Source organism: Anabrus simplex, chromosome 5 (genome assembly GCF_040414725.1).
Source record: "Anabrus simplex isolate iqAnaSimp1 chromosome 5, ASM4041472v1, whole genome shotgun sequence".
Lineage (NCBI taxonomy): Eukaryota > Metazoa > Arthropoda > Insecta > Orthoptera > Tettigoniidae > Anabrus > Anabrus simplex.
Genome location: NC_090269.1, coordinates 309,563,750 through 309,589,887, shown reverse-complemented (window position 1 = coordinate 309,589,887; position 26,138 = coordinate 309,563,750).

The following is a 26,138-nucleotide window of genomic DNA, read 5'->3' as shown; positions in this document are numbered from 1 at the left end:
CTTCTACTCATTGTTTTAAAGTGTCATTTTTGGTAAGTTTTGAAGATGTTTTCATTTATTTATGTGTTATTGAGTACTGTACATCTGTAACTTAATAACTCAACGGTAAGCATTGTTGATGTCCAATAATGACCACTATTTACTCTAGCGAGTTTCTATTTCCTACTGCAGCGTGCACAGCACAAAAAATATGCTATTTGAAAATATTAACCATTTTGCCTCATAATTGCAGCCTTTTGTCAATGGGTCAATAATTAATTGCGCAGCATGACTGTTAAAATGAAGGCAGTTTGTTTTTCGCATTAAAAAGTGCATGTACAGTAAGAATTTAAATCAGCTAAATCTGAAAAAACAAAAATGAACTTATCTACAGATAAATTACAACAGTGAAAAACATTATACAGTATACAGGATTGATAAAATACCATGCAGTGGCCATCCATGCATCCTGACTGAGAAATACAAGGGGCTACTAGACAGTGATGTATAAAATTATTGAATTAGCAAGAATTCATGTAGAGGTCGTGATTGAATTAAGAAAGATCGAGCGAGATGGCCACATGGTTGGGGCACGTAGCTGTGAGCTTGCGTTCAGGAGACAATGAGTTCGAATCTCACCGTCGACAGTCTTGAAGATGGTTTTCCGTGGTTTCCTATTTTCACACTAGATAAATTCTGGGGCTGTACCTTGATTAAGGCCACGACCGCTACGTTCTCAATCCTAGCGCTTTCCCATCCTTGTGTCGCCAAAAATCTTCGATGTGTTAGAGCGAAGTTACGTAACTAGCAAAAATAATAAATATAATAGAAAAGTAATAGAAATAACAGTTTGAGAGAATATAGTAAGGAATGTGCTCTACGAAACTGGGTTTCATGGACGAATGACCCATTGAAGTCCATATACCGAGAGAGTTGGCCGAGCGGTCAGGGGAGCGCAGCTGTAAGCTTGCATTCGGGAGATTGGGGTTTTGAACCCCACTGCCGGCAGCCCTGAAAATGTTTTTCCTTGGTTTCCAATTTTCACACCAGGCAAATTCTGGGGCTGTACCTTGATTAAGGTCACTTCCATCCCACTGCTAGCCGTCCTCATAAACCTATCTGTGTCGGCCCGACGTAAAGAAACCTGTAGAAAAGGAATCCATATCTAAATAAAGTCTATAGAAGGAAGAGACTTACACATTTTTAATCTAACAGAAATGAGACCTGTGATGTTCGGAAAAGGGTGCTCCTTACGGACGACATTAAACTGAAAAATTTCAAGTCCGATGGGAGAGTGACAGTGTGGAGAACGAAAGGCAGTAAGATGGTAGTAAGGAACTTGACTGCCAGTGACAAACATGGAAGACGTTCGGTACACGTTTGGGCATGTAGGAATCCTAGGGACTACACATTTTAACTAAGACAACAACCCAGAACGCATAGCTCATAACACCTGAATGTGGCTAATGTATAACACCCCTAGTTATATGCATACCCCATTTTAGTCACCAGATATCAATCCGGTCGAGCACTTAAGGATTGTTGTGGAACAAACCATAATAATAAAACCCATTTCCAACAAGGAGGATTTCAAGACAGATTTTTTTGGAAAAACGTCTGAAATAAAATAAGGTAAAGTCGATGTCATGAAGATTGGCAGATAGCCTCTTATTAAATGAAGTGGTGGTCCTACGAATTACTGAAATCGAAAGAAGTGCTGAATTAACTGGAAGGCACAGACGGATACCTCTCGGAAACCTTCTTAGGATCGGTTATGATGTTCAGTCAATTAGCACATGAAAATGTACAGGTTTTCTTTCTTCTGAATCCAGTGAAATTACTCCATAATACCACAGGAGTGTAATTTGGACAGTTCGGCAGCCTTCACCTTCCACTGGCCCCTGGCAGGAAGCCTCTTCCGCCGAGTGACATCGCAGCTTGGTCGATTTTAAATACGGGCTGCCGGCTGCCGCACCATTAACCTTACATGCCGTTGCGCTGCCTGCGTGTTCAGACGCAACCTAACAGACCCCGGGTTCGACCCAAGGTTAAACTTAAAATGGCGTTAAGATTTTAGACCAAAGCTCGATGCTCAAGAGTGCTAGCTTTGTCTAACAACCAACGTTATTACGGACAAGAGTGCAAGCTTAACCTAACAGGCACGGATTCTAATCCAGGCTCAACCTCACAAGGGCGTTAACGTTACAGACTCAAGTTCGAAATTAGAGCCTAGGCTTAACCTCAATAGAAAAACTGGTGATAATACATTGTTCTTATGAGACATGGTACAGGACAAATTCAGGTATTTGGAGCAGAGCTTGGAATCTCGAATAAGATATAGGCTACATATTTTACTACTGGGAATATTGTGTAAGACTTAATGCATATGCTTTACTTATAAGGGCGTATCATTTGAGGGCTACACTAGGGTCTCAACGAGACGATCACAGTATGATTCACACTACGAAAGATGTTCGGGAGAAGTATAATTATTTTCCTGATGTTTATGGTAGGGCCTTGAATAAATATGACGTCATACAAATTCCTATTAAAATAAGATGTTTGCAGCTCAGGTAGTATTTAATTATGTACGACTGAGAGCTTTGCTGTCATTCATTACAATATTTGCAGTGTGAAAAAGTTAGCTTCTTGTACGTAGAACGTTTCTACACAACTTACGCATGCATTCAACATGAAGCTGCAATGCAGTGATGTACCTTGCATTATTTCTTACACATTACACATGCCACCGTCCTGAAGCCGCAGTGAAGCAATGTGTACAGCTGCAATGCAGTGGTGTACTTGGAATTGTTTCTTACACATTACAAATGCCACCGCAGTGAAGTGATGTGTACAGGTGAAATGCAGTTATATACCTAGAATATTGTTTCTTACATATTACGCATGCATATTGCCTGAAACATTGTACGGCGGGAGGTATAAGCTGAGGGGAAAACGAAGCTACTACTTAACTCACTAACATTACACCCTACTTCAATCTGTTGTCTCGGACAAACCATTCACTATTGTTTAATATATATATATTTGCTAGTTGCTTTACGTCGCACCGACACAGATAGGTCTTATGGCGACGATGGGACAGGAAAGAGCTAGGACTGGGAAGGAAGCGGCCGTGGCCTTAATTAAGGTACAGCCCCAGCATTTACCTGGAGTGAAAATGGGAAACCACGGAAAACCGTTTTCAGGGCTGCCGACAGTGGGGTTCGAACCTACTATCTCCCGAATACTGGATACTGGCCGCACTTAAGCGACTGCAGCTATCGAGCTCGGTCACATTTTAAATTACAGACGTGGACGATTTATTTTATGAAATGTACAGAAGGTATTAATACACATATATTCATATCAGATTAAAGTAATATTTAGTTCGAGGTATGCAAAACAAGGTTCCCCCTAGCGGAAATGTCAAACACGTGCTCGCTTCACATGGAAGAACGTGGGTTCAATTTCCTCTCAGAAAGTCGAAATATTAGGGATAGGATTTCCACTCCTGGATCTGAGGTTCACCTAGACATCATTAAAATGAGTAGCAGGTTAATTCCTGGAGGAAAATGTGCCCAAGCATCCGGCTAATCATTGCATCCCACTTTGTGCCGAGTTTATGGCTAGTAGAAACCTATAAATTCCACTCCTCGAAGGAACTAAGTGGCCCGCATAGAGATGGTTTTACCGAGTGAGTCAGCTGCACGGTTTGGGCTGTGTAGCTATTAGCTTGCATTCGGGAGATAGGAGATCTTTTTTCTTTGCTAGTTGTTTTACGTCGCACCGACACAGACAGGTCTTATGGCGACGATGGGACAGGAAAGGGCTAGGAGTGGGAAGGAAGCGGCCGTGGCCTTAATTAAGGTACAGCCCCAGCATTTACCTGGTGTGAAAATGGGAAACCACGGAAAACAATCTTCAGGGCTGCCGACAGTGGGGTTCGAACCTACTATCTTCCGAATACTGGATACTGTCCGCACTTAAGCGACTGGAGCTATCGAGCTCGGTAGATGGGGGATCAAGCTCCACTATCGGCAACCCTTAGGGTACTCTTTCATAAGTTTCCAATATTCACATCTGCAAATGATGTGGCTGTACCTTATCAAGGCTACGGTCTCTTCCTTCCCATCTTATTCCATTAACGCCATGAACCCTCTCTGATTCTTTGCAGTGCAAAACGAATAGCACAAAAGTGAATATGAATTCGTTTTTCCTTTATTACATATCAATCCTGCATATATTGATGTTATTTTTTCAAGGTATTGGCTTTGAAAATGTGGCATAAAGGTCAGTTTGTTTGTAAGTGTCCCAGCCATAAAATAATAATCTGGCCATTGTGAGGTATTTGGTAGTGTGAAATAACATGCTTTAAAGGGAAGGTGTGCGTAAGGTATCCTGGGACATGTAATATATACTGATTTGCTATTTGTCTAGAGAGAGAGAGAGAGAGAAAAATGGTGTATCTGGATATGCTCGCAGTTCAAATCTACCTCTAGAACAGCAATTACTGGGCGAGTTGACCGTGCGGTTAGAGGCGCGCCGCTGTGAGCTTGCATTCGGGAGATAGTGGGTTCGAATTCCACTGTCGGCAGCCCTGAAGATGGTTTTTCGTGGTTTCTCATTTTCACACCAGGCAAATGCTGGGGATGTACCTTAATAAAGCCACGGCCACTTCCTTCCAACTCCTAGGCCTTCCCTTTTACCATTGTCGCCATAAGACATATGTGTCCGTGCGACGTAAATCCACTAGCAAAAAATAAAATAAAGAATAACAATTCTCATCGTAAAAGTTTGAACCTCCAAGTTTCTAACAGTTCAGCACAATGTTTCTATCGTCATAAGATTAAACAGTTGATTTGGAATGGGACAACGTATGCTCTTACATTATATCTGGGTACTGAAACCGATCCACCGTCCTATCAACATGTATCGAAAGACACGCGCGTACTAGAACATTGTCTCCACCATGCTTTATATTAGAATCCTGATATCATATATTATTTTTCGTTGATTTAGTGGGCATCGAATATTATGAATTCTGTTCATAGAAGGTAAATTGAATTTACTCCTATCACTCCAGAGCACATTAGAGCAATCTGCCGTAGATAACCACCTTTTCCAAGTTACTAGGAAATTGAATCTAGCAAAGAAGTCAGCTAAGGATAACATGATGGCAAGCATAATTGGTGGTCATACTAATCTTAGTGAAAAATGGAAGAGTATGTATAGGTACGTTAAGGCAGAAACAGGTTCCAAGAAGGACATTCCCGGAATAATTGATGAACAAGGGGAGTGTGTATGCGAGGATCTTCAAAAGGCAGAAGTATTCATCCAGCAGCATGTATTGTTGGTTACAAGGATAATGTCCAGATAGAGAAGGTGACTAATACTAAAGAAGTATTAAAATTTACCTATGACAGCAACGAAATTTACAGTAAGATACAAAAGTTGAAAACTAGAAAAGCAGCTGGAATTGGTAAGGTTTCGGGAGATGTACTAAAGACATTGGCTTGGGATATAGTACCATATCTGAAGTACTTATTTGATTATTGTTTGCATGAAAGAACTTTACCAAATGAATGGAGAGTTGCTATAGAAGCCCCTGTATATAAAGGAAAGGGTGATAGACATAAAGCTGAAAATTACAGGCCAGTCAGTTTGACATGCATTGTATGTAAGCTTTGGGAAAGCATTCTTTCTGATTATATTAGACATATTTGCAAAATTAATAACTGGTTTGATAGAAGGCAGTTTTGGTTTAGGAAAGGTTATTCCACTGAAGCCCAACTTGTAGGATTCCAGCAAGTTATAGCAGATATCCTGGATTCAGGAGGTCAATTAGACTGTATCGCGATTGACCTGTCTAAGGCATTTGATAGGTTAGATCATGGGAGACTACTGGCAAAGTTGAGTGCAATTGGACTTGATAAAAGAGTGACTGAGTGGGTGGCTCTGTTTCTAGAAAATAGAACTCATAGAATTAGAGTAGGTGAAGCTTTATCTGTCCCTGTAAAAATTAAGAGGGGAATTCCTCAAGGCAGTATTATTGGACCTTTATGTTTTCTTATATATATCAATGATACGTGTAAAGAAGTGGAATCAGAGATAATGCTTTTCGCAGATGATGTTATTCTGTACAGAGTAATAAATAAGTTACAAGATTGTGAGCAACTGCAAAATGACCTCGATAATGTAGTGAGATGAACAGTAGGCAATGGTATGATGATAAACGGGCATAAAAGTCAGGTTGTGAGTTTCGCAAATAGGAAAGGTCCTATCAGTTTTAATTACTGCGTTGATGGGGCGAATGTTCCCTTTGAGGATCATTGTAAATACCTAGGTATAAATATAAGGAAAGATCTTCATTGGGGTAATCACATAAATGGAATTGTAAATAAAGTGTACAGATATCTGCACATGGTTATGAGAGTATTTAGGGGTTGTAGTAAGGATGTAAAGGAGAGAGTATATTTGTCTCTGGTGAGACCCCAACTAGAGTATGGTTGCAGTGTATGGGACACTTACCGGGATTAATTGGTTCAGGAGCTGGAAAAAATCCAAAGAAAAGCAGCTCGATTTGTTCTGGGCGATTTCCGACAAAAGAGTAGCGTTAAAAAATTGTTGCAAAGTTTGGACTGGGAAGACTTGGGAGAAGGAGACGAGCTGCTCGACTAAGTGGTATGTTCCAATCTGTCAGTGGAGAGATGGCGTGGGAGGACATCAGTAGACGAATACGTTTGGATGGTGTCTTTAAAAGTAGGAAAGATCACAGTATGAAGATAAAGTTGGAATTCAAGAGGACAAATTGGGGCAAATATTCGTTTATATTAAGGGGAGTTAGGGATTGGAATAACTAACCAAGGGAGATGTTCAATAAATTCCCAATTTATTTGCAATCATTTAAGAAAAGGCTAGGGAAACAACAGATAGGGAATCTGCCACCTGGGCGACTGCCCTAAATGCAGATCAGTAGTGATTGATTGATTATGTACCAAGACAATACCCAGCTCCGGTACAATGCCTGATTGCGGTATACGTAGGTGTGTGATCCACTGCTGAGTCCGAAAATTTTATCTCAACCAGGAATAAGGGGAAGGTATTGCAGAATTTGAAAGAAGCAGGGATACCAAGACGTCAAGTAACATTCCGGCACTTCTTTGCAGTTGAACTGCGGTAACCAGGAAATACTAGGAATTGAGACTTAATCCATTCCAAATTCGATTGACTTCACGAGATCGTGTGAATTCCCCCAGCCCTCGTACCACGATTCACGTTTCCGTTGGATCAAAGAGTTACTCACGAGACCTTCGGAAACACGGAGTAGGAATATTGTGACAATGCAGGCCGAGAATGTGATGAGAGAAGATGGACTTGCAGGCTGGAGGTGCCAATGCTGGTGTAGTAGTGACAATGTGTACGGGGCCAGTGGCGAGCGAAACAACAAAAGCTGATTAACAGTGCAGAACACTCCCTGAATGACCTGTAACTGGAATCTGCGAAGATCTTACGTGGGCTTATACAAAGTGTATCAGAACTATACCGACAAGAAATCAGGGATGCTCATCTTGTTATGTTAAGAACGATGATATAATCGCTTTGGCAGAGGAAATTTTTCCTTTTGGAGAGAATGAGGTTGCTCCGTTACTTTCGGACGCGCGATTCAAATTGACGAACTTATCGTATTTGCTATGCCAGAGAGCCAGCCGCTAGCTTTTGCTGTGCGAAAGATGTGGGAAGGGAAGGGAAGGGAAGGGAAGGGAAGGGAAGGGAAGGGAAGGGAAGGGAAGGGAAGGGAGAGGAAGTGGGAGTGGGAGACAGAGGTAGTGCTCGGTGCGAAAGTACAAGTTTCTCGTTTTTCCGCACAGTGGCTTCCCAGCCCCTGTAGGTAGTGTACAGTTTGTTCTGCACAAAGTGACTACTATGTGTAATCTGTAGAAAGAGAAGTTGGACTTGTACCAAGAACGTAAGCAGCTTTTCAGGTCATTCGCTACACACCACATTTCCTGAACAGAGTCCAAATATCACTACCACGCAGTTGTGAATTGTGCATCGAAGTAGGAGGGAGGCATATTGAACATTTACTGTAAACAAAACAGTGGGCGTTTTGTTTCCTTCGTTAAGTATTTCATTCCAGGTTGTGAGTGAAGGAACACACAATCGTGGGGTGGCAGCGTTGCATCTTCGAGCATGTTTAGTAATAAAGAACGTTACTGCGACCAACAGACAAGAGGAGAAACGGTCTGGTCTATTCCTTGACTGACAAGTATGTCTTAATTTCAGTGTGTTCTTGCACTGTGTGTGCAGTTAAGACTGTTTTTAATAAACCAACTGTGAATATTGCCTGTGAAAAATGAAATGGCGTATGGCTTTTAGTGCCGGGAGTGTCGGAGGATAAGTTCGGCTCGCCAGATGCAGGTCTTTTGATTTGACACCCGTAGGCGACCTGCGCGTCGTGATGAGGATGAAATGATGATGAAGATGACACTTACACCCAGCCCCCGTGTCAGCATAATTAACGTATTATGGTTAGAATTCCCGACCCTGCCGGGAATAGAACCCGGGACCCCTATGAGCAAAAGCTAGCACGCTAACCATTTAGCCATGGAGCCGGACTATATTGCCTCTAAGAGACAAGGACAATTCTGTGTGAGTCGAACGAGGAAACTTGTGCATACACGCGGAGCATTATCTCTGTCTCCATCATACACCCCACTTCCCCCGCCTTCCCTGCTCTTCCCTGAAGCACGGCAGTGTCCTGTGCTCTGGCATAGCTAATACGGCGAGTTCGACAGTTTGAATCGCATGCCGGGAAGTAAGGATATATCCTCATTTTTACGAAAAGGAACATTTTCTCCCCTAATCCGATTGCACCATCGTTCTTAACATAGAGCACCTTTCATTTTTTGTCGGTAAATTGCTGATACTACCTGTATAAAGAGTAGAGCTGCAGGAACTCAGAGTCATTGTGAGAAGGTTAGAGATACGTCAATTACAAGTCCATTCCAACATGGTCGCGGGTCTTGTGCGTCAGTGAGTACTGCAGTGAAACAAGGCGGTCTCCATTTCGTGGCGTGCAGTTAGGTGTAAAGTGAACTGCTCTGAAACGAGGCTGCTCTACTAGAGTGCAGTGTGATCGACCGAGTGAGTGAGTGAGTGAGTAAGTGAAGAGGTGAATAGGGAAACTCAAACGCGAGTGAACTTGTAAATATGTGTAAAAAGCATATGAATAAATGTAGTCGATAACAAACCACGCTACCTTTCTTAGTACTGATTTCGGTTTTCATGAAGCTAATATCTCGCCGCAGTATAAATATTGTATAATAAAGTAAATACTAGAATATTTGGAACCCTTTAATGCTGATGAACAGATTCCTATAAGGCAGAAAGAAAACATTGTCATTACAACTGAGCATGTGGCTATGCAGTTTGGGTCATGTAGCTGTCAGCTTTCATTCAGGAGATAGAGGGTTCGAACCTCACCGTCGGAAGCACTGAGAATGGATTTCCATATTTGCCAGCTGCGACTGTACCTTAATTTAGCCCGCGGTTCCTTCCACATTCCTATTCCATCGGCGCCATAAGACCTGCGTGTGTCGGTGCGACGTAAAGCGAATTGTAAGAAAAGAAAAATATCTTCTTGACACACAATAGTTCATTTCAAGGAGCTACTGCCGTCGTGTTGCTGATGTCTCCCACGGTAATGTTCATGCTATCTGATCACAAGCTGGTCTGTTCCTTACCTGCTCGGTCTGGTGGTACTTGAAGATGATTAAAAATAAGCTAGACTCCTATCGGCAGATATTTCCCAGGACCTCGACTAAATTCTAGCACTTTCTCGGCGTCTCCAAGAACCATAAAATAGTTAATGGGGCGTTAAAATATTATTATCAATTACAAATATCACCAATCACTGACAATCCATTATGACTGGTAGAATGTTTTCACTTTTGGTTTAGTAAAATCTATATCTTCAATAAAACCCCTGATGACCTGTCCTTCTTTTCTGAATGCCTACGCAATGGTGGAAGAAGATGAACTTTCGCACGACATTCACTCAGTGACGTGAAATAATGGAGGCTGCTTGGAAGATGGAAGTGTCTCAGGTGTGCAATGCTCTAAAGTGGAACGGTTATAACGAGAAGGCTAATAGCAGTGGCCATTAGTCCGGTGGAGGAGGTACAGCCCCCGTCACGAAAAGTTGCTACCAAGTGCGAGGGACCGCATTTGATGAAAACATCTCTTGTAATTTTTGCTGAATTCTAACAGTTAGAAATTTATTTAAGGAGACCATTGATAATAATTTTATTGCTTACCACATCAAGGTTGAAAACAAATCGCAGTAAATAGTTTTGTGTTTCCCTGATACGTTATCTGTCATTTAAGACGGTATATATCATGTCAAAATCTCTGAAATTTTTGGAGATTGCAGGAAATATGACATTTAAAATGTCCTGATATGTCTGTTGATTACATTAGTCTGCGATGAAATTTTTACACAAAGAGTAATTATGTAACCTGTAATTCTTTACCAGGCACATCCTTATCTTATCTTTGTGACAACTTACATATCTTGTTTCAGTTTCTCTCACATTGCATTAGTGTAGTGTGTGTCATCTGGAAAATATATCAGTTTCAAGCTTTATTGAGGAGTAGTATGTTGTATATTTGTAGTTCAGTCCCAAAGTATATATAGCATGTCGCATCTCTCAAGTACAAATGATCCAGACCACTTTTGTTGTATATGTGGGAAATACACATTGCCTAATCAAAGGAATAACATTACATATTTTGTAAACAAAAATAATCATATCTTGCCTATTTTGGAATCAAACTGAGAGACCAAGGTAAACCTTGGGCACCCCACAAAGTATGTAGAGTATGCACTGAAGATCTTAATCATTGGATTAATGGCAAATGATCGTCGCTATCTTTTGGAATACCTTTTGTTTGGAGAGGGCAGTCAAACGATAGTAATGGCTGCTTCTGTTAGTGTGATGTGAAGTGATACAATTCTAAAAGTAAAAAGCAAGCTGTGTATCCAGTTGTTCGGTCAACCATTTTACCTGTCCTCCATTTTACCTCCTACCAGGATCGTCTGCTGCATAACGTGGGTGTTTTAACCAGAGTGATTTAAATGACTTAGTGAGGGATCATCCCCTCTCTAAAGAGTTAGCTGTGTTTTTGGGTTCTAGAATCCAAGAAAAAATCCGCTCTGTCATAAAACACCACTCTGTTGGTACATATAACGAAGATAGCATTTTTAATATTTTTCCCCCGAGATGGCTACCTTGTATAGGCCTATTGCAATAATGTGAAGGAAATTATGCTAAAACGTGGACTTCCAAACTATCATCCAAGTGAATGGAGACTGTTCATTGATGCTTCCAAGCGAAGATTAAAGGGTGTCCTCCTTCATAATGGAAACGTTTTTGGTTCAGTGCCTGTTGCCTATTAAGTGATCCTCAAAGAATCATACGCAAAATTTGCAACTGAAGTTATTATGAGTGAACTACAGTGAACACAACTGGCAAGTTTGTGGTGACTATAAAGTTCTTACTATGCTGCTGGATCAATAATCTGGTTTTACCAAAATTTCCATGATATCTTTGCCTGTGGGAAAGCAAGACACTTGACTAACAAAGACTGGCCACCTCGAGAGAGTGTGGAAGTCGGTTCTAAGAATGTTGTGCGCCAAATCCTTGTAAGTCCTTTTAATGTTTTGATGCCACATGAAGCTTGGCTTAATGAAACAATTTGCAAAGGCTTTAAATAAAGAAGGAGACTGTTTCAAGTACATATGTGAGAAATACCCTACAGAATGTGAAGAAAAATTAAAAAGGTGTATTTAATGGTAATGATATAAGAAAATTGATGTCATATGCAGCATTTAAAAGAACTACGAATGAAAGGAGAAATCAGCATGGATATCTTTCTGTGAAGTTGTTTCAAAATTTCTAGGTAACAAAACGGATCCCAACTACCAAAACATTGTGGCTAATATGCTTGAAGCATACAAGGAACTTGGTTGTAACATGAGTATGAAAATTAATTCCCTTTTTTCTCACCTAGGTTATTTCCATGACAATCTAGGATCTTTAAGAAAAGAACAAGGCGAACTATTTCACAAAAATGTGCTGGAATTCGAAGGGAGATACCAGGGACGCTGAAGCATCAGTATGCTTGCACACTATTCTTGGATGTTAAAGTGTGAAATACCTGAAGACAAACACAAAAGAAAAAGGAACAGGAGGATTTTCTCAAGTAAGAAGCAAAGAGTGTTGAATTTGTGTCAGACTTTCCAATAGTGAAGTAACCAAGACAAAATAAAGCGCTATAGTGAAATTTACTAACAACCATACACATTAACACCAATTTGTGTATATTAAATATTGTTTTCTCTCTAAAAAGTTATTATGAAAGCGTTTGTGATGAAATTCACGTAATCTATACAATACCTCTAAAGTGATTTCGCAAGAAAACCTTACTTGATAGAAGCAAACGGATTGAAGTCAGATTCAGCACATCGACATTATATAAAATCACATTTTATACTTTAGGCAACAAACAAAATGTTTATATTTGCAAGCTAGTGTTATGATTTCCATAGTTTAAATGAAATTCTAATCAACTATTCTTCATTGCAAGATTTTAGTAGGTTGCTCGTTTTACGGTAATTCCAAAATTCTGAAAACCTCCTCCGTACACCAAAACAAACAACTGACTGTCAGGCTGTAGTATTTGCATGGCACACACGCCACAGGTCAAAACACTTGTTGCCTCACACGTCGTAGTGTGACAAGTAATGCGCAATATAGCATATGTTATACAGCAGGACTAAAGGGTCCAACGTCCCTTACACTAGTATTGGTCTTAAGCGAACGAATTTTAAATTGAGATGGACTTACAGCATACTCCCCAGTTGTATCCCCCGACCAAGAGTCTGAAGCTCCAGGACACTGCCCTTGAGGCGGTAGAGGTGAGATCCCTCGCTAAGTCCGAGGGAAAAACCGAACCTGGAGGGTAAACAGATGATGATGATAATGATGATGATGATGATGATGATGATGATGATGGACTTACAGAATTAGTCGTCGTTGAATAGCATAATTTTCTACACAGTTTCGATCTCACGCAAGGTAGGAAAAAAACGTTCGAACTTATAGACATACCTGCCAGTTTATGAGCGGGAGTTTTCATTCCAAAATGCTCATATGCACTGCTTCTTTCTCTGTGTTAGCCCTACTTAATTACAAACAACATGTTTCCCGCTGGCTCCACCCGCAATGTACAAAGTACGGTGTTGTTCGTTACTATCCTCACGACTGTATTGGCAAAGTTTCGAGTTAATGAAATAAAGCACATGATTTGCTGTGGTAATAGAATGTAATATTGTGTCAAAAAACACTTGAAAATACATCACACAAAGAAATTGAATTAAACGTTCCTTGGAACAACACTACGCCCCGAACTGTTAAAAAGTCCTTCAAAGATCTTCGTCATGGAGACAAATGTACCCCTAACTTTTCTCAGAATCTACCAATTTAAGTAGTTATTACATCAAAAGAAAACGTTTAATCCACTGAGTGGTTTTAGACCAAAACAAACTGCGTACTCCAATTAGAACGAAAGATATGATTGCTACAATGAGAAAAAACGTTGAAGAGATGAGACGTCATATTGAATGTGCACTCATAACTTTCCTCAGAATCAACCAGATTCAATAGTTAAACGACGAAATGAAAGAGCTTGATCCACTGAGTGTTTTTAGGCCAAAACAAACTCGGTACCTCAATTAGAACTAATGATATGATTGCTTCAAAGAGAGAAAAAATTGAAAAATCAAATAATTTGAGGAAGGCGGAAGTCAAGTGATTTATAGTACCTGATTACAGATCTGTGCATAAATACCTTTCAGTTAAAAAATGAAGGAAATCAACCGGATAGAATGGACGGACTGACTGACATTTTTTTAAATATATGGATCCTCACACTTATTCAGCATCCTCATCCACATGCGTTATATCAAACTCCACACAGAGCGATTAACCACACTTAAAAATGTCAACAATAATGGAGGATTTAGAAGAAATCGAGATAAGGAATTTAATTTTTGGGCTGATGACCTCGATGTTATGTTCCTTGGAACAGCAACCATAATAATCTTTTTAAAGTTGAAAATAGATGTAAATAATGAACACAACCATAGCTGGTAAATACAAGAATCCAGTCAGTCAGTCTCGCAACGCAGACTGATTTTATGAGTTTAGAGACGAGGAGGGTTATGGTTAATTGTTTGAGAATTAGGATTTATTTTTGTAGGATTGATGAACTGAAAAGGTACGCTCGTAATTAAATAATAACTAGAGTAAACCACGGAAAACTGAAATGTAAATCATGTCATTAAACGAGAGGAAATTCCAGAAAGTGAGTAAATACACGTTAAAGATCGTGACAACTGATTCAAATAGTGACTTGCTTCTCACCAAATGTCAAACCCCGGCCAATTAACGTGGGATTTATTAAATGAAATGAAATGTCACGTCTCTGGGGTTTGGATTGCACGAAGAACTGGATATTCCATGGGTGTGATCACGACAGCAATAGTCATGTACAAGTTTGCTTGGTTTGATTGAAATGTCCGACTCGTTGGCTGAATGGTCAGCGTACTGACCTTCGGTTCAGAGGGTCCCGGGTTCGATTCCCGGCCGGGTCGGGGATTTTAACTTTCATTGGTTACTTCCAATGGCCCAGGGGCTGGGTGTTGGTGCTGTCCCCAACATCCCTGCAACTCACTCACCACACATAACACTAACCTCCACCACAACAACACGCAGTTACCTGCACATCGCAGATGCCGTCCACCCTCATCGGAGGGTCTGCCTTACAAGGACTGCACTCGGCTAGTAATAGCCACACGAAATTATTATTATATTGAAATATATGTTGAGTACCTTATACAGTTGATAACAAATTACTGTAATATAACATATAACGTATAAAATAATACGTTTCTGTAGTTCGGCGATGTTCGCTGCAATATTGTTAAGGATATTTTGTGTCCCAGACTCTGCGTATCCGAAATTGAGAGAGTAAGGTATCTAAACTCCGGGAAAATGAAAAAAAGAACACCTTGACGCAAGTGAATAAGGCCTGCCATATTTGCATTGGGCGATACGAGAGGGCAGTGTATGTGATGATCAAACACGCAGCGCTGCGGACATAGCAGGAATGGCGTTATCAGCCATGGAATTTTGGAGGCTGCGCAACAGTTAGTCACCGCCTGAGCTAGTAGCAGCCATTTTGCAGTGGCATACGGAGATCCGTCTGTGTCTGCAACATCGTTAGCATGCCGTAACAGCATGTATATGGACCATTTTTGCAACTGACGGAGTTTGAACGAGGGCGTATAGTGGACCTACGGGAGACCGGGCGGTCATACAGCAGAACTGCGCAACACGTGCAGTGATAGGTGATGTCGTCACCAGTGGTAGGCAGAAGGTGTACATGCCCGTAGACCTGGGTCCGGACACAGATGCACGCTAAAACCGTCACATCTTACCAGTGCCGTATTGAACCGCGCCGCGACTTCACAACAAATTAGGGATATTGTTGCTCCGGGAGTATCAGCGAGGACCATGCAGCACGGTTAAAAACCCGCGTGGCATTAGGGTGTCTTCCGCTCACACCCCACCGCCCCTAGTGGTGTCACGATATGCACTTATGGAAGGACGAGTGGAGATGTGTCGTCTTCAGTCAGGTTGTGAGTTTTACAAATAGGAAAAGTCCTCTCAGTTTTAATTACTGCGTTGATGGGATGAAAGTTCCTTTTGGGGATCATTGTAAGTATCTAGGTGTTAATATAAGGAAAGATCTTCACTGGGGTAATCACATAAATGGGATTGTAAATAAAGGGTACCGATCTCTACACATGGTTATGAGGGTGTTTAGGGGTTGTAGTAAGGATGTAAAGGAGAGTGCATATAAGGTAAGACCCCAACTAGAGTATGGTTCCAGTGTATGGGACCCTCACCAGGATTACCTGATTCAAGAACTGGAAAAAATCCAAAGAAAAGCAGCTCGATTTGTTCTGGGTGATTTCCGACAAAAGAGTAGCGTTACAAAAATGTTGCAATGTTTGGGTTGGGAAGAATTGAGAGAAAGAAGAAGAGCTGCTCGACTAAGTGGTATGTTCCGAGCTGTCAGCGGAGAGATGGCGTGGAATGACATTAGTAGACGAATAGGTTTGAATTGCGTCTATGAAAGTAGGAAAGATCACAATATGAAGATAAAGTTGGAATAGAAGAGGACAAACTGGGGCAAATATTCATTTATAGGAAGGGGAGTTAGGAATTGGAATAACTTACCAAGGGAGATGTTCAATAAATTTCCAATTTCTTTGAAATCATTTCGGAAAAGGCTAGGAAAGCAACAGATAGGGAATCTGCCACCTGGGCGACTGTCCTAAATGCAGATCAGTATTGATTGATTATTCAGCGTTGAGTGTCACTTACGCCTTGGTGTCAGTAATGGACGTGGCGTCGTGCAGGTGAGCGCCAATGTCTGGAGTGTACACAGGGCCAACAACCGGCATTATGGTGTAGGGATCAATATCCTCTGGTGATCGTCGAGGGAGCATTGAACAGTGCACGGTGCATCCAAACCATCATTAAACCCGGCGTTCTATCGTTCATGCACCAACAAGGCGATGTGTTTTCCAACAGGGCAATGCACGTCCACATGTATCTCGTGCCACCCAACTACTCTGGCCTGCACGATTCCCAGACCTGTGCCCCATTGAGCATGTTTGGGGCGGGATGAAACGTCATCTTCCACGACAGGGCCTCTCAAACGCCCAAAATCTCGCGCGTGCAAATGGAGGCGTAAGAGCTCCGTGCACTGTGCATCGCTCCCGCTCGGCTCGACTCGGACCAACGCTTCGTCTCTGGGTTACTCGGCTAAGCTCGGCTCAACTCGTCTCAACTTGGCTCGGATTTGGAACGCTACGGAGCAAGTGAGGAAGAGGGAAGCAGGGAGAGCGAGCGAGACAGGCATGGGGAAAGAGAGAGTCAGCGCTATTGCTCCAAATCGAGGAGTGGGGAGCTGCACTCTGGTCAACCAAGCGCAGTCGTCTTTTGCACCGTGCACAGTGCATGCACCAAGCGCATGCACTCTGAGAGGCCCTGTTCCACGGTATACACGAATGGCAGGAAACATGGCCCAACTGAGTCACCAGGTGAAAATTACATGGCAGACCATTCCGCCAGACTACATTTGCCACCTCTACCATCGTATGCATGGGGGAATTGTTGACTGCATTGCTGCAAAGATAGGGTATATACGGTACTAGCGCTGATATTGAGCACGCCCTGTCGACTGTCCCCAAATGCGTATGGCTCTGTCGCTGTGATATTGTGTTGTATACATCCTCAAGAGTGTGTCAATAAAATTTCCCTCTGCTGGGTCGACGAATTCACGGTGTTATTCTTTCATTTTCCCGGAGTGTATTATTTTCTGTCCTATTCTTATAGAGGGCAAGAAACTCCGAGAATGAATTCCCTAGTATAGGATTAGCAGCATGACTTAATTATGGCTTCGTGTCAAAACCAACTTTTGTCTTGTATTAGAAATGTGCTTTCCCCCCATGTTTTCACTCATTAAACCTTCATTACATTAGCAACACATTAGCCCAGGATTCCAATAGGAATGGCTGAACGTCTAGAAAGAAATGTTTTTGTTTTTAACCCCGCTAAAGTGGTTCCTTTGCCATTGCCACAAGCCTGCATGACATTTCACCACACTTAGCTGTGAATAACTTTAGTTCTGTTGTTTGTAAATGCCTACGTCCTGGAACAGATATGTAATTAAAAATAGCAGCTTGAATACCTTTGTGCGCATAGAATGATCTAAAGCTTATTTAAAGCTTATTTATTAACGGTCCAGGCAGCGTATGTAGAGAAATTGTTCTAGTTGTTTCACATTAAATCGTTACTACCCGGATGTATTTCATTAGAGTTCAATATTTAACACGGCACAACCTTTTCCGGGAGATACCATTGGCAACAGTGAAAATCGCATAAAAATCTGTCGAGTGGTTCTCAAGTTAATTCGAGACTCACGAATGAAATTTCTGTAACTGGCACAAGATTTCACCTATTATCATTTCGGCGATCTTTTGAACATAGGTACGTGCTGTCAGAGAATGTTTTATAGAAATGTTTATGCTTTCAACTCTTACGCAACACTTTATTGATATATTTAGCGGTTTATGCAGAAAAAGCCGGTAGCGTGTATCACGTGGCGTTATTTTCTTCCAGTCAAATGTTGAGTAGTTCTATTCATAACTTCAACTATTTAAGAGAAAGGAACGTGTTCTGCTCCAACATAGTCAGTAAAGTTTTCAGAAGTATTGAAATTCTAATTATCTAATTATCTTAAAATTCAGACGAGGAAAGAAGCAGGAAAAGAACATTGCCGCTTGACAATTTAGACACACTGCATTTGACTTATTATCCTTCGCGACTTCGTATAAATGATTTGTAAATTGTTCAGTGAACTGCTGAGCCTAAATGTAAGATTTGGAGGAAGTCCATAGTAAACATCGTGCAAACGCCAAGGCCTATTGAAACTGCGCAGCACATAATGTAACGAAATTACAACTGAATTTATTTTCGACTTTGGGATGTCTAATCCAAGGTACAAGTAAAATAACGGACAAATTCAAAGTTAATTGGCAAAATATTTCAGGAACTTTATGACAAAGATAATTTAAGTCCGCCTCTGTGGTGCAGTGGTTAGTGTGACTAGCTGCCACCCCCGGAGGTCCGGGTTCGATTCTCGGCTCTGCCACGAAATTTCAAAAGTGGTACGAGGGCTGGAACCGGGTCCACTCCACCTCAGGAGGTCAACTGAGTGGAGGTGGGGCTATCCTCGAAGTGGTTTTCCGTGGTTTCCTACTTCCCCTCCAGGCAAATGCCAGGATGGTCCTATCTTAAGGCCACGGCCGCTTCCTTCCCTCTTCCTTATCTATCACTACCAATCTTCCCATCCCCCACCAAGGCCCATGTTCAGCATAGCAGGTGAGGCCACCTGGGCGAGGTACTGGTCATTATCCCCGGTTGTATCCCCCGATCTAAAGTCTCACGCTCCAGGACACTGCCCTTAGGCGGTAGAGGTGGGATCTCTCGCTGAGTCCGAGGGAAAAACGAACCCTGGAGAGTAAGCAGATTAAGAAGAAGAAGAAGAAGAAGAAGAAGAAGATGTTGATGATTTAAACAACATGTTCTACCTTACATCACATGCTGTGACTAAATACGTGGAAAATATCGTTGGAATCCACGGAAAACCATCTTCAGGGCTGCCGACAGTGGGGTTCGAACCCACTATCTCTCGGATGCGAGCTCACAGCTGCGCGCCCCTTACCGCACGGCCAACTCGCCCGGTGTGACACATTTGAAGATGCACTCTATGATAATGTTGTAAGAAGAATGGCATTTTGACTTCAAGTCGACCTACTCCATCCGTTGATATGCTATCGTTAAGCAGGCTTTGTGAGAAGTCAGTGAGGATAAAGATAACAATGACACACCTCCTTACTGACAATTATTATAACAAATTAAGGAAATGGTACGTCAGAAAATTAACTCAGAATTGCATGATTACGTTCTTCTAGAAAATGGCGTACTAAAGATTGTGCAATTAGCTGCCATCACATGTTATTATAACATAATGTAAGAAATAATCACCCAACATGTGAGCAGGCCTGTAGGTTTTTGAATCACTAGATGATTCAATATTTCTAAAATTTATATTATATACTTTTGTATAATCTCAGCCCAGTCCTGGTACGTTCCACTGAAACCTCTACATTCCCCCTCCCGTTGCCATGGTATATCTTGCTTATGTGGTATCCGTCCTTCATTTGCATACATGGGTAAATGGTTAGCGTGCTATCCTTTGATCTCAGGCGTCCCGGGTTCGATTCTTGGTAGGTTCGGGAATTTTAACCATCATTGGTTTATTCCGCTGGCACGGGGGATGCGTGTATTTGTCGTGTACATTATCATTTCATCCCCATCACAACGCGCATGTCGCCTATCGGCGTCAAAAAATTGGCCTGCACCTGGCGAGCCGAACATGTCCTTGGACACACCCGGCACTAAAAGCCATACGCCATTTCATTTAATTTCATTTCATTCCATCTGCAAACATGACTTTACACCATTCATCCAACCCCATTTAAGATGTTGGATGGTCTATCTTCTCCTCTCAACACGACGACGGTTCTCCAGTGGAACACGTCAAATTGGTCGATATGACCTTAATTGGGCACCTTGCAGCCGACTGCGTACAGTTCGTGCAAATATACGGACTCTTGGTTGCTTTCAAGAAGTCATCTCGTAATTGTTGAGCAACTGAACTTGTTCCCCTCTGCGCTGTAACGCAGGTATACAAAACTTGACGTGGCGTTGTCACACTCACCGTTTGTCTCACCCTACCTCTATCACATTTTTGACAATTAACTTTGAGTAACCACTGCAAAGCGTGACCCTGCTGCTTTTGTATGTCCACTCTGAATCAACGCTACAATTCTGGGTTGGTTAAACTGAGAAATACGCTTTTCACATGAAAAGTAAGAACTACAGTAGCAGAAGCCATACTGCATTGAATTCACTGCTACCAGTCTCACCTGAAATGGCATAGTTCATCCTAGGCTGAACGCAGCGACATCCGCAGTATAGTAAACAAGCAGTTGAATTACTTGTATATACAGTGCTCTATACCATTTAAAACAGGACTACATACTCCCCACCGCATAACATGACTAGTCCTACAATGGTCCAAACACTTTTGAGGTGTATATAATGTCATGGATGTTAACCACTTCTGATGTTCCTATGGTATATCGGACACTAATGTTGTTCCACGTTGTTATTCAATTATTCTCAATTAAATATATTACAGATTATTTAACGGTATTACACACCAATCATTACAAATTAAGCAATAACTCACCCTCTATTACAGGGGGTGTTTATCATGTTATGCGTCGGTAGATGCAGAGTGGGTTTCGGCCCTTGGGTTTTGTCCCTTAAGAGAACACGGCTTGTCCGTGGTCCAACAGCTCTGTACTCTGACCGGCCAACAGAGCAGAATGAAGGTGGACACGGTTCTACCGTGGCTGTACGCCTCTGCATTCGGGAGACGGGACAGGGGCACAGAGCCGGACTTCACGCCTGGACCATCCCGTCGGCTGTCCTGAGAATGGTTTCCGTGGTTTTCCATTCTCCTGCACCAAGGCGAATGTCGGGGCAGTTCGTAGTATAGGCCACGGCCGCCCACCCCCTCACCTTCTCCGCACATCTCCCTCACCCTAACAAATCTCCCGGCCTGAGAGACGGCGTAACCGCCTAAGAGGCCCGCCTCCCCCTTCAGGGGAGGAATGAAAACGTTTCGTAGTAGTAGTCATGTTATGCTGAATAAAAAGGTTTGTTAATTGTGATGATGTTATAAATATCAAGGATTTTAGTGTTAACAGGAAAGTTAAAACATTTCCAGCTATATATTCGTGTCTTTTTAGGATCCTGATTATACTTTTGTCTCTAGTCATGGAGAGATCGTCATTCGCGCAGAAGACTTGGTATACCTACTCTCCGTATTAGGATCACCATTTCATCATTCGTCTTGTTTAATGAAAAATGACATGGCATTTGTTAGTGACATTTAAAAACATTCGTACCTTAACTTCAATTCTTTTATATAATTTGTCATCCTGATGAAATGATGTCTCGGTTTCCACTGCATCTAAATACAGTCCGATTTTCTTGACCATTAATACTTTTATTGGGATAAATGGAGGAAGATATTGGTTTTATTCTCAGTGTTCCATTCAGGAGTTAGGAACGTTTTGAATATCACTTCCATTTTATCTCGTGTTAACTAAGTGAATCAACAAGGACAACTTATTTCAAGGTGCGAGTTGAATACGTGTCAAGTGATGTGTAGCAGTAAGCTTATATCCGGGAGAATGTGGGTTCAAAGCCCACCATTGGCAATCCAATGCTTGGTTTGCAGATGATTCTTTCACATGAGACGTTGTCTGGAACTGTACCTTACTTAAGGTTGCCGAAGAACTCTGTGTTAGACATTAACATATATATTTAAAAAAAGAGTTCTTCACATTTATAACATGTGAGTGATACATAGAGTGAAGAATAATGTTAATTGCTTTACGTCCCACTAACTAGTTCCGAAGGTTTTCGGAGACGCCAAGGTGCCAGAATGTAGTCCCACGGGAGTTCTTTTACTTGCCAGTAAATCTACCGACATGAGGCTGACGTTTTTGAGCACCTTAAAATACCACCGGACTGAGCCAGGATCGAACCTGCCAAGTTGGGGTCAGAAAGCCAGCGCCTCAACAGTCTGAGACACTCAGCCCGGCCATAGAGTAAAGAAAATGATTTAAAATTTTTTAAAAAAAAGGAAAGAAAGAAAAAATTTGGAGTAAGAAATGTAGTTAGAAAATCCATAACTTGCCTTGCGAACTTTGTTATTTACACAAAACTTTAGCTCTAATTCTGTGGCAGAGACAATTGTAACGTGTGAGACACAGTGTTGAGGCCACTGGCATTGCATCCACATACTTGTGTCTTCTATTATTTTGACGTGGACTTCCGTTCCTCCACAACGGGTACTTGGAAACAGACATTCTAAGACGCTTTTAGTGTTTGGGTAGAACGCGTATATTAGAATAGTTTAGATATTAGGTTATTAGACTGATTCGAAGCATTCGAAAGAAACACATGTAAACAATAGCCACTGTAATTAGGATTAGAAATCCTATATTGAGCAGTAAATAAATAAATAAATAAATAAATAAATAAATAAATAAATAAATAAATAAATAAATAAATATCGCCGAGAGTAATTAACCTATGATTATATTTAATGTCTCAATTGACAGACAAAAAAAAGGACGCTGCCAAATGAAAAAAAAACCCATCTGAAACGTAGTTTGCATAAATAGCACTTCAAAGCAGAACAACATCTGAAACGAAGCCTTCATGAAATAGCACTTCAGAGCAGAACAACATCTGAAACGTAGTTTTCATGAAGTAGCACTTCAAAGCAGAACAACATCTGAAACGAAGCCTTCATGAAATAGCACTTCAGAGCAGAACAACATCTGAAACGTAGTTTTCATGAAGTAGCACTTCAAAGCAAAACAACATCTGAAACGTAGTTTTCATGATATAGTACTTCAGAGCAGAACAACATTTGTGCTCAATATGTGACGTCACAGGCATACTCTGTTTTAAGATGGCGCTGTGTTGATTCGCATGCTCAGGTTACCTGTCGTTTTGAACACATCGTGCTCAGTTCTATTAAGTCTACGAAACCCTCAAAACCCTGCGGCTGTTAAAATAGTGACAGCCTACCGCCAATGTTTTTATTTATGTTTGGTGGTGGTTTAAAGTCTCACTAACGCATTGAAGTTTCTCGCCGATGCAAGGGCTAGGATTGGAAAGGAGGTGGCCGTGGCCGGTAAAACCACAATCCCAGCATTTGCGTTGTGTGAAAATATGAAACCACAGTAAACTATCTTCAGGTCTGCCGACGGTGAGATTCGAACCGACCATCTCCCGAATGCAAGCTCACAGCTACACGACCGTAACCGCATAGAAAACTCGTCTCCGGTAGCGTTTGGTCAATGGTTTGTGAGGAATCATTACTTTCCTCCCTTTCCATAGTCCTAGATAACTAATTACACCGACTGGCATCCATACATTTGAAGAGGCTGGACAACTCCTACATTGTCCCATGATTAATATTAAGAGGGGTGGATTGGTCTCGTTGCTTTGCTCCGCAATTACTAACACTCGATATAGCAATTCTTTTTTACTGTCATCGATATGGTTATCGACATTGTCTTCATATCTCGGGATTCTGGGCTCGTTTCCCGGCTAGTAATGGTGCTTTAATCGCGCGTAGTTAATTCCTGTTACTCAGCAGCCGGGTAATTTGTCTGTCCCTAGAATATCTGTTACTCATACAGCACAGACTAAAATCGCCAATGTATATGGTGATCCAAAAGTTCATTCACATTTGACAAGGCAATACTGACACACATAAATGGCATGACAGGGGTTTTTATTGACACAAAAATAAATTAAATAAAGCTTCACTAACAGTGCCCTTTTTGGTAACGTAACATGCCGCGATTGCAGGTACATCTAACGCACTCTCTCACGACAGCTCCTTGATGCCGTACACGGGTCTCATGCGGCATCACTAACGTGTTGCTGTCCAGCGCCATCTGTTGGCCTGTTTGTGCACTCGTTATTGGTGTCTATAAAATCCTGTGACATGTCAAGCATGTGTGGATTTTTGTATCTGACGTGTTGCTGTCCAGCACCATCTGTTGGCCTGTTTGTGTACTCGTTATTGGTGTCTATAAAATCCTGTGTCATGTCAAGCATGTGTGGTTTTTTGTACATGACGTGTTGCTGTCCAGGACCATCTGTTGGCCTGTTTGTGCACTCGTTATTGGTGTCTATAAAATCCTGTGTCATGTCAAGCATGTGTGGTTTTTTGTACATGACGTATTGCTGTCCAGGACCATCTGTTGGCCTGTTTGTGCACTCGTTATTGGTGTCTATAAAATCCTGTGTCATGTCAAGCATGTGTGGTTTTTTGTACATGACGTGTTGCTGTCCAGCACCATCTGTTGGCCTGTTTGTGCACTCGTTATTGGTGTCTATAAAATCCTGTGTCATGTCAAGTATGTGTGGTTTTTTGTACATGACGTGTTGCTGTCCAGCACCATCTGTTGGCCTGTTTGTGCACTCGTTATTGGTGTCTATAAAATCCTGTGACATGTCAAGCATGTGTGGATTTTTGTATCTGACGTGTAGCTGTCCAGCGCCATGTGTTGGTCATTATGTGTAATTCATTTTAGTGTAAATATAACCCACCGGGCGAGTTGGCCGTGCGCGTAGAGGCGCGCGGCTGTGAGCTTACATCCGGGAGATAGTAGGTTCGAATCCCACTATCGGCAGCCCTGAAGATGGTTGTCCGTGGTTTCCCATTTTCACACCAGGCAAATGCTGGGGCTGTACCTTAATTAAGGCCACGGCCGCTTCCTTCCAACTCCTAGGCCTTTCCCATCCCATCGTCGCCATAAGACCTATCTGTGTCGGTGCGACGTAAAGCCCCTAGCAAAAAAAAATAAATATAACCCCATGTCATGTTAATCTTGTGTGTCAATTATTACCTCTATACTTCCAACATTACGAGAATTATTGCCTCATCAAATGGTAACACATTTTTGGGTCATCCTGTACACTAATAAATTTACTTCGTATGGCAGCCGTTGCCAGCTGTATCGACGTGTATCTTACAAGGAGAGCGTCCGACTATAATAGCCTCACTGAATTATTTTATTTCTTGCTCTATACTATGGTGTTTAGGGTACAATTAGGATGATAAGAAAATATTGTCAGTTCCATAGACTGTATTGAAATCCGGTAAATTTTGATATCAAATTTTATGAGCTAGAACTGAGAACAGAAGGCCAGTATTTCAACATATGCCATATCATTGTCATCCCTGAGAGAGTACAGAAGTTTTATGACGGTGAGAACTGCCTATGCCGTGATTCGATTTGCATACTTAACACATGTTCAAAATGAAAAGTAACTTTCTAGTGGTTCGGATTTATTGTAAATTTGGAGATCCCGCAGCTAAAATCGACACACAAATAAACAGCTTTCTTTTTGCTAGTTGTTTTACGTCGCACCGACAGAGATAGGTTTTACGGCGACGATGGGACAGGAAAGGGCTAGGAGTAGGAAGGAAGCGGCCGTGGCCATAATTAAGGTACAGCCTGGTGTGAAAATGGGAAACCACGGAAAACCATTTTCAGGGCTACCGACAGTGGGGTTCGAACCTACTATCTCCCTAATACTGGATACCGGCCGCACTTAAGCGACTGCAGCTATCGAGTTCGGTGACACACAAACAATCACGTGAAACTACAAACTTCATTCCTTAATACATGCATGCACTAAAAAGAACACCTGAGATTAATCACGCTGTGGAACAGAGCTGAAGCGATAAAAATCTGTTCTTATATTATGGAAAAGTGACGTCAATCGCTT